Source organism: Rhineura floridana, chromosome 3 (assembly GCF_030035675.1).
Source record: "Rhineura floridana isolate rRhiFlo1 chromosome 3, rRhiFlo1.hap2, whole genome shotgun sequence".
Lineage (NCBI taxonomy): Eukaryota > Metazoa > Chordata > Lepidosauria > Squamata > Rhineuridae > Rhineura > Rhineura floridana.
The window spans coordinates 225,177,134-225,187,245 of NC_084482.1; positions in this window are offsets into that span (position 1 = coordinate 225,177,134).

A 10,112-nucleotide genomic window follows, 5' to 3' on the forward strand; every position below is an offset into this window, starting at 1 on the left:
CTCTTATTACTAATGGGAGTTAATTATCTTGCATATGCCCATAGTAAATTTTTAGATACTTTCAGACCCTCAGCAATTTTCAAGTTGTCTATGTAGAAGAAAGGTTTGGGAACCCCTAGTCTAAGACATCTGCTTATGTCCCTATGCTGCTCTCTCCCCTCATTTAGGTGCCTGGGATGCATGTGTGTGGACATACCTCCTTACAATTATGGAAAGTGATTCTTAATAATAAGTCTCCAGACACAAAGTTACATAGGTATTTATCAGTTGTTTAGTAGAAAATTCAGAAGTGCAGAGTCCCTTCATGATAGCCACATACACCCTTTTTTACTCCTGGATTAATTTATTTTATTTATTTATTTATTTATTTACATTGCTAGACCGCCCTATAGCAGAAAGCTCTCAGGGCGGTGTACAACAAATAAAATCACAATTAAAATATGAGCAAGTGTGAAAAATATAGTACAATTATAAAAACATTAAACATGATAAAAATCTGAAATAGAATTGCCATTGAGTTTATAAATTAAGATCCATATTAGGTTTAAAATATTAAATTTAAAATGTTTAAAATGCCTGGGCGAAAAGGTAGGTTTTTACCTGGCGCCAAAAAGATAACAGAGAAGGCACCAGGTGTATCTCGTCTGGGAGGGCATTCCATAGTTCGGGGGCCACCACCGAGAAGGCCCTAGATCTAGTTGTTGATCTCCAGGCCTCTTTATGAGTTGGGACCCGGAGAAGGGCCTTCGACGTCGAGCATAGTGAACGGGTAGGTACATAGCGAGAGAGGCGTTCCACCAGGTATTGCAGTCTGATGCCGTTTAGGGCTTTATAGGTAAGAACCAACACTTTGAATCTGGCCCGGAAACATATCGGTAGCCAGTGCAGCTGCGCCAGGACAGGTGTTATATGGTCAAATTTCTTTGTCCCAGTGAGAACTCTGGCTGCAGCATTTTGCACTAGCTGAAGTTTCCGAACCGTCTTCACAGGTAGCCCCACGTAGAGTGCATTACAGTAGTCCAATCTAGAGGTTACCATAGCATGGATAACTGAGGCGAGATTCTCCCTGTTCAGATAGGGTGGTAGTTGGGCTACCAGCCGAAGCTGGTAGAATGCATTCCGTGCCACCGAGGCTACCTGAGCCTCAAGTGACAGGAGCGGATCTAATAAGACCCCCAAACTACGTACCTGCTCCTTTAGGGGGAGTGTAACCCCATCTAGGGCAGGTCGAACGTCAACCATCTGGGCAGAGGGCCCTCCCACCAACAGCATCTCAGTCTTGTTAGGATTGAGTTTCAGTTTATTAGTTCTCATCCAGCCCATTATCGCGGCCAGGCAGCGGTCTAGTACATCAACAGCCTCACCTGACAAAGATGAAAAGGAGTAGTAGAGAGAATTAAGTAGAGATTAAGAATCAGATCTTTGTTAATGCATTCTCTCACAACAACAAACATCTCTAGGAGTCAATCAGCATGTAAGTGGAGAGCGTTAGCAACTGAGAAGAGTCTTCTCAGTGGCTCACTCACCTCCTTTCACTCTGATTGGCTCCAATCAGCAGGAAAGGCAAGGAAGCCTATTAGAAGACTCTTCTCAGTGACTAACACACTCCCTTTTCATGCTGACTGTAGGATGCTTGGAGACATAGGGACCCTGCTCCCAAAAAAGCAGAGGGACTAAGATCCCCTGGGCAACTACCCTCCTGGTGCTTATGGACATGACCGTAATATATTTTGTGACGTGCACGTTCCATATTATTTATTAAGTGTGTTTAGGATTACACTGATGGCATTCCCAAATATGTACTTTCACACAGACTTTGGTTTTCCATAACACAATGTTTGTCCAAGCCTCCACACTTGGGGGGGCACTACTTGCACACCCCTTCCATAAGCACATCAAAGTTGGATACACACCTGAACCAAGACCCAGACAAAAGGGCACTCAAAACAAAAAGGTAATTACAGTGGCTGAGTAGATCTTGTACAGTGGTTATACTGACTGGGCAGCCACTGTCCTTCGCATTTTACAAAATACTTTTTCCTATACAAAGATTAAATTTCTGTGTATGAAAAAGTAATATATGAAGTGGTCTCAATAGTGAGAAAAGTAAACAAGTGAAGGTGATCCAAATGTTTTTCATTCTCACGTTATGAAGCTAGCTGCCAGATGATGTATCACCTTCCCTACGCATGCAGCGTAGACTGAAAAAACAGCACCCAAGCCACCATTCAATACGTGCACGTGTTCTTTCCAACATGAATCTACAGGTCTCAAAAAGTAATGTGTGACAAAGTCCTCAGACACCTTGTAGCATGCCTCAAACATGGTCTCTTGTTCTACCAGCAGGCCTTCACACCATCACTTTGCCAAAACATAAGGATAAGTAAATTGCTTTTAGGGAGGTTCACAATTATGATTTCCTATTGATTTAATCTAAAAATATTTAAAATACATAAAAACAGCCAGGGGAAGATATTGGAGAAATATAAAATAAATACAAATAAAAAAGGGTGAGGGGAGGTGAAGAGACCTTAAATGTGCTACTCACCATCTCTCAGCCTATCCTCCCCTCAGGATGAAAACAATGGAGAACCATGACCACCCCCAGGAAGAAGGGCACACTTAAAATGTAGAGGAAAAAATCATCTACAACCATAGTGTGAAATCCAATACATATTGGGACACAGTATGAAGAACTATTTATATAAACATGACTCTCAAATATGTTTATGAATTACACAATCTGTGAATATATTTATAGTGCAATCCAATGTTTGTTTACTCAGAAGCAAGTCCCAATGTATTCAATGGGGCTTACTCAAACTGGGAAGTGTGCAGAGAACTACAGCCTCAAGTGATAAGGAACTTGTTCGTTCAACTTGTTCTTTTAAGTTGAGACCTTATCCCAGTCTGAGTCTGTGATGAAATTGCTTTTTAATATGTTTTTAAGCCTTTTCTTTTTTTAAAAAAGATATTTTTTAAAGCTTTTAAAAATACCTTCAGAGATGTTTTAATATATTTTAAAGTCTGTTTTTATGATGTTTTATAGTGCTTTTAGTGCTTTTGTTTGCCACCCTGGGCTCCTACTGGGAAGAAGGGCGGGATATAAATCAAATAATAAATAAATAAACTTCATTCACCCAACCCAAAATTCAGAATCATGCCTCTTTAGGCTGTTTTCCAACTGTTTATTCTTGCTTTATGGTTCTTGCATTTTAAATGGCTTTATTTCTTGTTGTGAGCTGCCTTGGTTTCCAGCCCTACCTCACAGGGTTGTTGGAAAGACTACACACACACACTGCAGATGTATAAATACATACAGCCCATATAATAGTTTATTGTCAAACCAGTTGGTCATTGCAGAAAAATCAGTATTAGTTTTTAAAAAATCAGTATCATTTTCCTACAGAATAAAAACTGTAATACCTAAGTAAGCCCTGCCTACTTGCTTTACAATAGGACTGGAGGAGGGGGGGACAGAAAGACAACACAAACACAATTCTTTTTTACATTCACTCCAAAGTCCCATTGATTTTCAGCACATTCATAACAATGTCTACTCAAAAGTAAATCCTATTGAATTCAATGGGATTTACTCTGGAGATATGGGATTAGCAATGCTTTTACCCCCACAAAAGCAAGTATTGGGAAGGTTTTCCAAACACTGCCCAGGATCTGACTCCTACACACAAGAGGGGGAAAAACTGAAATGTATATACTTACCCAATTTATGAGATTTTCAGATAAATGGGGGGGGGACCACAATTTTCTGGCCTTGCAAGAGGTTTACTAGACACTGCCACAGGTCAAACAAACACTTCACTGATTTGCTGCAATCCTGAACGGAAGGGGTTAAAGCTACGAAGTGCTATAGTAGTTTAAAAAAGATTTAATTGGGCAGCTGACGTTTTTATGTATATCTCGAGAACCGGACCACCTAGAAACTTAATTTTTTTTTAAATTAAAGCTGAGAATCACCCCCCTCTGATGGTGTCACTTGGTATGGTCTGCACCCCCCGCACCCTCCTAGTGATGCCACTGGCTTCGGGGCAGGCGGCTGACGTTTTTATGTATATCTCGAGAACCAGACCACCTAGAAACTTAATTTTTTTAAAAAAAATTAAAGCTGAGAATCACCCCCCTCTGATGGTGTCACCTGGTGCGGTCCACACACCCCACACACCCCTAGTGACGCCACTGCTTGGACCCAGGTCCCTCCTGTCTGCTTTCCAAAGCCAGTAGCGCAGTGGCAAGTCCAGAAGTGCCCCCTTCTAAAATTATAAAACCTTCTAAGATGTGCACTTTTTAACTTGTTTGTAAATGATCTAGAGTTAAGGGTGAGCAGTGAGTTAAGTCAGGTCTTCTGGTGATACCATGTTGTTCAAGGCAGTTTAAGACAAACAAGGGATTGTGAGGCACTTCGGGCCCCCAAACCCCTAATTTCCCAAATATGCAAACGGCATGACTTTCCAGGGACCTCCTCCCCAACTCAGTACACACCTTCGCTGTTGCAGGCAGGCAGGAGTGATGGGCTGCAGCAGAGGGTCCAGCCCCCTCCGAAGGCAGCAACACAGCAGTCGTGGCAGCACATAAGCTGAGCAGAGGCTCTGTCTGCTTTCTCACAAAGAGGAAAAGATTTACCCGCTGCCTGTGAGGGTGACAAGAAGAAAAGGTGCCAGGATAGGTATTCCCAGGGCTAGCTCCTGGTAGGAGATTTGTTGCTGTTATGTGCTTTCAAGTCAATTACGACTTATAGCGACCCTATGAATCAGTGACCTCCAAGAGCATCTGTCATGAACCACCCTGTTCAGACCTTGTAAGTTCAACGCCCGCCTATTTGCCTTGGGGCACAATTTAAGATGGTGGGCCTGATCTGGAAAGGCTCAAGAGGGTTGGCCCCCTACCGTCTTCCACTCTTGGCCCTGGGAGGGTCCCACCAGCCCACCTCCCCATCAGCCTCCCCTCCTTGAAATCTCTATACTCTGGAAAGGAGGATCAGCTGCACAGGGAGGACTAGGGAAAGGAACGTAGAACACGGCTTTATTCTGAGTCAGACCATCAAGATCCATACTGTCTACACTGACTGGCAGTGGCTCACCAAGGTTTCAGGCAGGGGACTGAAGCTGGGACGTTCTGCACTCAAACTACTGAACTACCAGCACTCAGGTGTGTTCATGTGTCCTTGCACTCAGGTCCTGCTTGCGGTCTTCCCCCAGGCACCTGGCTGGCCACTGTGAGAACAGGATGCTGGGCTAGATGGGCCACTGGCCTGATCCAGCAGGCTCTTCTTGTGTTCTTATGTGTCCACATTTATTTATTTCTTACATTTCTATCTTTCCTTTCCTCCCAGAGGAGCCCGTGTTAGCAAACACCAAAGTGATAAAGCAACTCAACTAAAAATTAAAACAATAAAATATCCTACCCAAAAACAGTCCCAGCTAATACCTTCAAGGTTTCCAGATGCAGTCTCTTTCAGCCATCAATGAAAATGGAAATTCTGCAGAAATTCTGCTTGTTGCAGGGTTTGATCTTTTTTGTTTTTTTCTCTGTTGAGTGGATCATCATTCCTGATGAGGAGCTGTTTCAGATTAGGGTGTCAATTGTAGACAAGGAGAAGCTTATCCCTGAAGCCTTGTGCCAGGGAAGTGGAATATTAAGATGACAGTTACAAAAGGAACAGTACTGAGAAGATCAGAATTTCTTGATTTATACTCAAAAGGTTTTAGAGGATGAGTTGTGTCAGCATTTGAGAGATAGTATGGTGTAGTGGTTAGAGCGTTGGACTGGGACCTAGGCAACCACGGTTCAAATCCCCACTCGGCCATGAAGCTTAGTGTGTGAATTTGTGCTGGTCACTATCTCTCAGCCTAACCTTCCTCACAGGGTTGTTGTGAGGATAAAATCGGGAGGGGGACCACCATATTCGTATGCTACCTTGAGCTCCTTGGAGGAAAGGTGGGATATAAATGAAATAAATAAGTAAGTAAATAAACAAACATGCATTTGTTTTTTTACAAAAAGCACAACCATGTTATCTATACGAGAGAAAGCAGATGGCACCAAACCTATATTCTTGTGTAGCTAGCTCACAGGTTTTTTCTTAAGCTGGTTACAGGATTCAGAGGGGGTTTACCATTGCCTCCCTCTGAGGCTGAAAGTCAGTGATTGGCCCAAGGTCACCCAGTGAAGTTCATGGCTGTGTGGGGATTCAAACCCGGGTCTCCCAGGTTGTAGTCCAACACTTTAACCACTACACCACAAACGCCTTGGTAAACAGGAACATTTTCAAATTCCTAATGCATGTTAACAAGGAGGACGACTGTTGCACCTCACCAGAGACAGCATCCCGCAAATGGGGAACTGCCACCACAATGGCCTTGTGATGGGTCAGTGCCCACCAGGCAGCCCCCAGACACGGCACTACCAACAGGGTCTCCCCTGCTAATGGTAAAGCCCAAGGTGGTTGATGCTGGGGACAGTGTTCCCTTGGGTACTTGTGTCCCAAGCCATTTAGAGCTTTATATGTTAGTACTAACACCTGGAATTGCAGTGGGTAGTCCCCTGGAAGCCAGTGCAGCCCTTTTAGGACTGGTGACCCTAGTTGTCCAGGGTCTCAAAGAAGGTCTTAGATCCTTTATGTTTTGAGGAGCAGGGTCCAGCATCCTATGAGCTAATCGCCATGAAAGGAGTGTGTGTTAGCCACTGAGAAGAGTCTTCTAACATGCTTCCTTGTCCTTTCCTGCCCATTGAAGCTGGAGTGAAAGGTGAGTCAGCCACTGAGAACTCTTCTCAGTAGCTAACGTTCCCCCCTTTCATGCTGATTGGCTCCTGAGGAACTGTTGTTGTGGGAGAAGGCATTAACAAGGATCTGATTCTGAACTCCCCAGCAAAAAAAGGGGAGGAGGCATGACTGTGACTAAAATGAAGGGACCCTGCATTTCTGAATTTGCCACTACAGTACTGCTGGTGACACATGGCCCCATTGGCCTGCCCCACTTACCAAACTAGCCTTCTGTACTGTTACGCTGCAGCCAACTCAGAAGGGACAGGAAGGGGGGAGGCATGAATTTCAGGCGCCTCCGCAGTCAGAAGAAGCAGAGTTGGGGATTGTTGTGTCTGAGCAGGAGCGTGCGGGAGGGGGGCAGCCTGCTCTTCAGCCATTTCCCACGAGTAACACCCTTTCCGAGGAGCCGAGCGCACCACCCCCGGTTGATGCAGAGAACTTGTGGGAGGAAGTTTCAGAGGCAGTGCCAGCTCCTCCTTTCCCAAGCAGTTCCCAGGAGGATTCCAATGAAGCACCGCCTCTTGACCTCGAGCCTGTTGTTCGGGAGCAGGTGTCTTCGGATGAGCAAGTGGAGGCGCGGCCCCTGTCTCCTCATTCCCGCCGCCGTGAGAAACGGACAGGGCAAAGACAGGAGTTACGAAGGAGTCAGAGATTACGTTCGAAAACATTTCCTATATAAGCCTGCCGCTCCCACGGGGGGGTCGCTGAGTCAACTTCCTTCACACGCTGCAGAGCATGTCTAGAGTTTAGTTAGGGACTTTAGTGAGTTAGCATAGGGTTTCCTATGAAGCTCAATGCTTTTGATGTATCCATTACTCTAATAAAATGAGATTTACTTGCACACACGCTCCAGCCTCATTCTTTCGGCTCTGGGCAGGACACGTACTAGCTGCAGACTGTGGACCGTCTTCAAGGGCATCCCCACACAAAGCACATTACAGTACTCCAGAAAGGAGGTCGCCATTGTATGGATTAATGAGGCCAGGCTATCCCAGTCGATGAATGGTTGCAGGTGGCGAACTACTTGTTGGTCATAAGTGCTCCTAGCTACAGAAGCCACTCCCTGACTTCAAACCTGTTCCTTCAGGGGGAGAGCAACCTTTCCCAGGACAGGTTGTACTCCTAATTCCTGGACACAGCAACCACCCACCAAGAGCACTTCCATCTCACTATGATTCAGATGCCTTTTACAGACCCTCATCCAGCCCATCATTTTTTCCAGACATTGGTCCAACACCTTCACAGCCTCTCCTGATTCAGATGGAATGGAGACAGAGAAGCTATGGTCTGAAGGAACATCAGGCCAGCTCCCTGCTGAAGCTAAGAAGGGTCAGGTCTGGTCAAGAGCAAATAAAACATTCAGGGGATTATGACCCTCAGTTACAGTTAAGCTAAATTCCTAGAGACCTGGATTGTTTTCTACAGGACAGCAGAAGAAGCAGAAATTGTGCCTCCACCAGGGAAGACCAGCAGCAAAGGCTTAAAGACAAACCTAGATCTGCTTCAATTGTTTAAAATTCAAGTGTGTATACTGCTTAATTGTCAAAGCCCCTAAGCGAATACAGTAGGGCCCCACTTTTTAGCGCCCTGCTTTTCAGTGTTCTGCTAATACAGCATGAGCCCGTGACGTCCTTCCCCGCCTGTGACCACTAGTGATGTCATACCACTGTCAGGCCCACCTTATGATGTGCAGCCCACCTCTGGTCACCCCCAGTCAGGAACATCAGGTTTATTTTTACCTTTCACCGCACTAGCACAGATCTCAAAAGATCCCCCTGCTAGGCCACACTACCCAACACTCTGTATTCCTTATAGGCTATAGACTGTGCCTTAGTCTCTGTCTGGCTTCTTGTGTCTATGGGTATAGGTAATTCCCAAACCCCCTTGCAGCCTCTTGCCTCTTAAGCTTACAGCTCTGGGTTTCTCTGTGGTACTGGATACAATATATTTTCCTCCTCCGCTGCCACCATTTGATACAATTACTTTTCAGCCTTGGTTACTTTGCGACTCCCCCTGGATTGTGTATCCCAGCTGAAGAATCAGACTTTCTGTAAACCAAGAAATATTTATTAAGCATTAGAAATAACAAGATTACTTAAGACTTTGCTTACAAGCGTATGGTTTCATATATGTTCTCTTATGTACTTTACTTCTTAATAATTGCATCAGAACTCCTATTTCACTCTCTCAACAGCCACCTTATACTCTCTACACCAACCTCCGCCCCCTTCTTCTCCTCCTCTGGGAGTGGCGGCACGGTCAGCTGTCTCGCTCTCTCTCTGTCTAGATGGGCTATGTTCCACTTTTCGGTGGGGTTCTGGAACCTAACCTGCCTTATGAGTGGGGCCCTACAGTAACATTAAATATACATTAAAATTATAAACAAAAGTCAAACATTAAATACAAGGTAACCTCACTTCTCTCCCAACCTGCTCATCCTCAACACTCAAGCGAACTGCTCCATCTCAGCTTACTCACCAGATGGACCCAGTCAGTTCTTAGTCACCCACTTCATTCTCTAGTTATCTGTGTGCCTCTCTGGCCACACTGAACAGCCTCAGGTGAGGTGGGGAACGTCTGGCCCTTGAAATGTTATTGGACCCCACCTCCCATCAGCCCCAGCCAGCACAGCCAATGGGAAGGGACGATAAGAGTTGGAGCCCAACAGCATCTGCAGTGTCAGAATTATGCACAGGGCAGACATAAAGAAAGCAAAGTGAGATTAACAGCATCTTGGGGCAGAAGGAAAAAATTATTTATTTATTTATTATTTCATATATATCCCCCCCTTCCTCCCAGCAGGACTCTAGGGCAGCAACCCAAAGCACTAAAAACTTTAAAACATAATAAAAACAAACTTTATAACACATTAAAACAAAATATCTTTAAAAACGTTTCTTAAAAAAAACCGTTCAAGACATTGTCTAAGATTAAAACATTTTTAAAAAGAAGGTTTAAGAACATATTAAAAAGCAATTCCAACACAGATGCAGACTGGAATACGTTTCAACTTAAAAGGCATGTTGGAAGAGGAAAAATAAAGAACAATGGTTGCCGTTAAGATAAAATGCAACAATTACACGGAAAAACAAAACAGAATGCAAATAAAGCACCCTAAGGACAAAGATGGAACAGCTATTCTCTGCCAAGATTACAGCCTCTTATTTTGGGATTAATTACATTTGCACTTGGAAACTTAACTCTACCGATGTTCTCTTTGGGGTTTTCCATTGTAGCTGTCTGTCACTGGATGGAAATAGGAATTCTGAGCTAGATCGACGTTTCCCATTCTTGGACAAGGTGAAGATCTGCTGTGCCACAACAGATC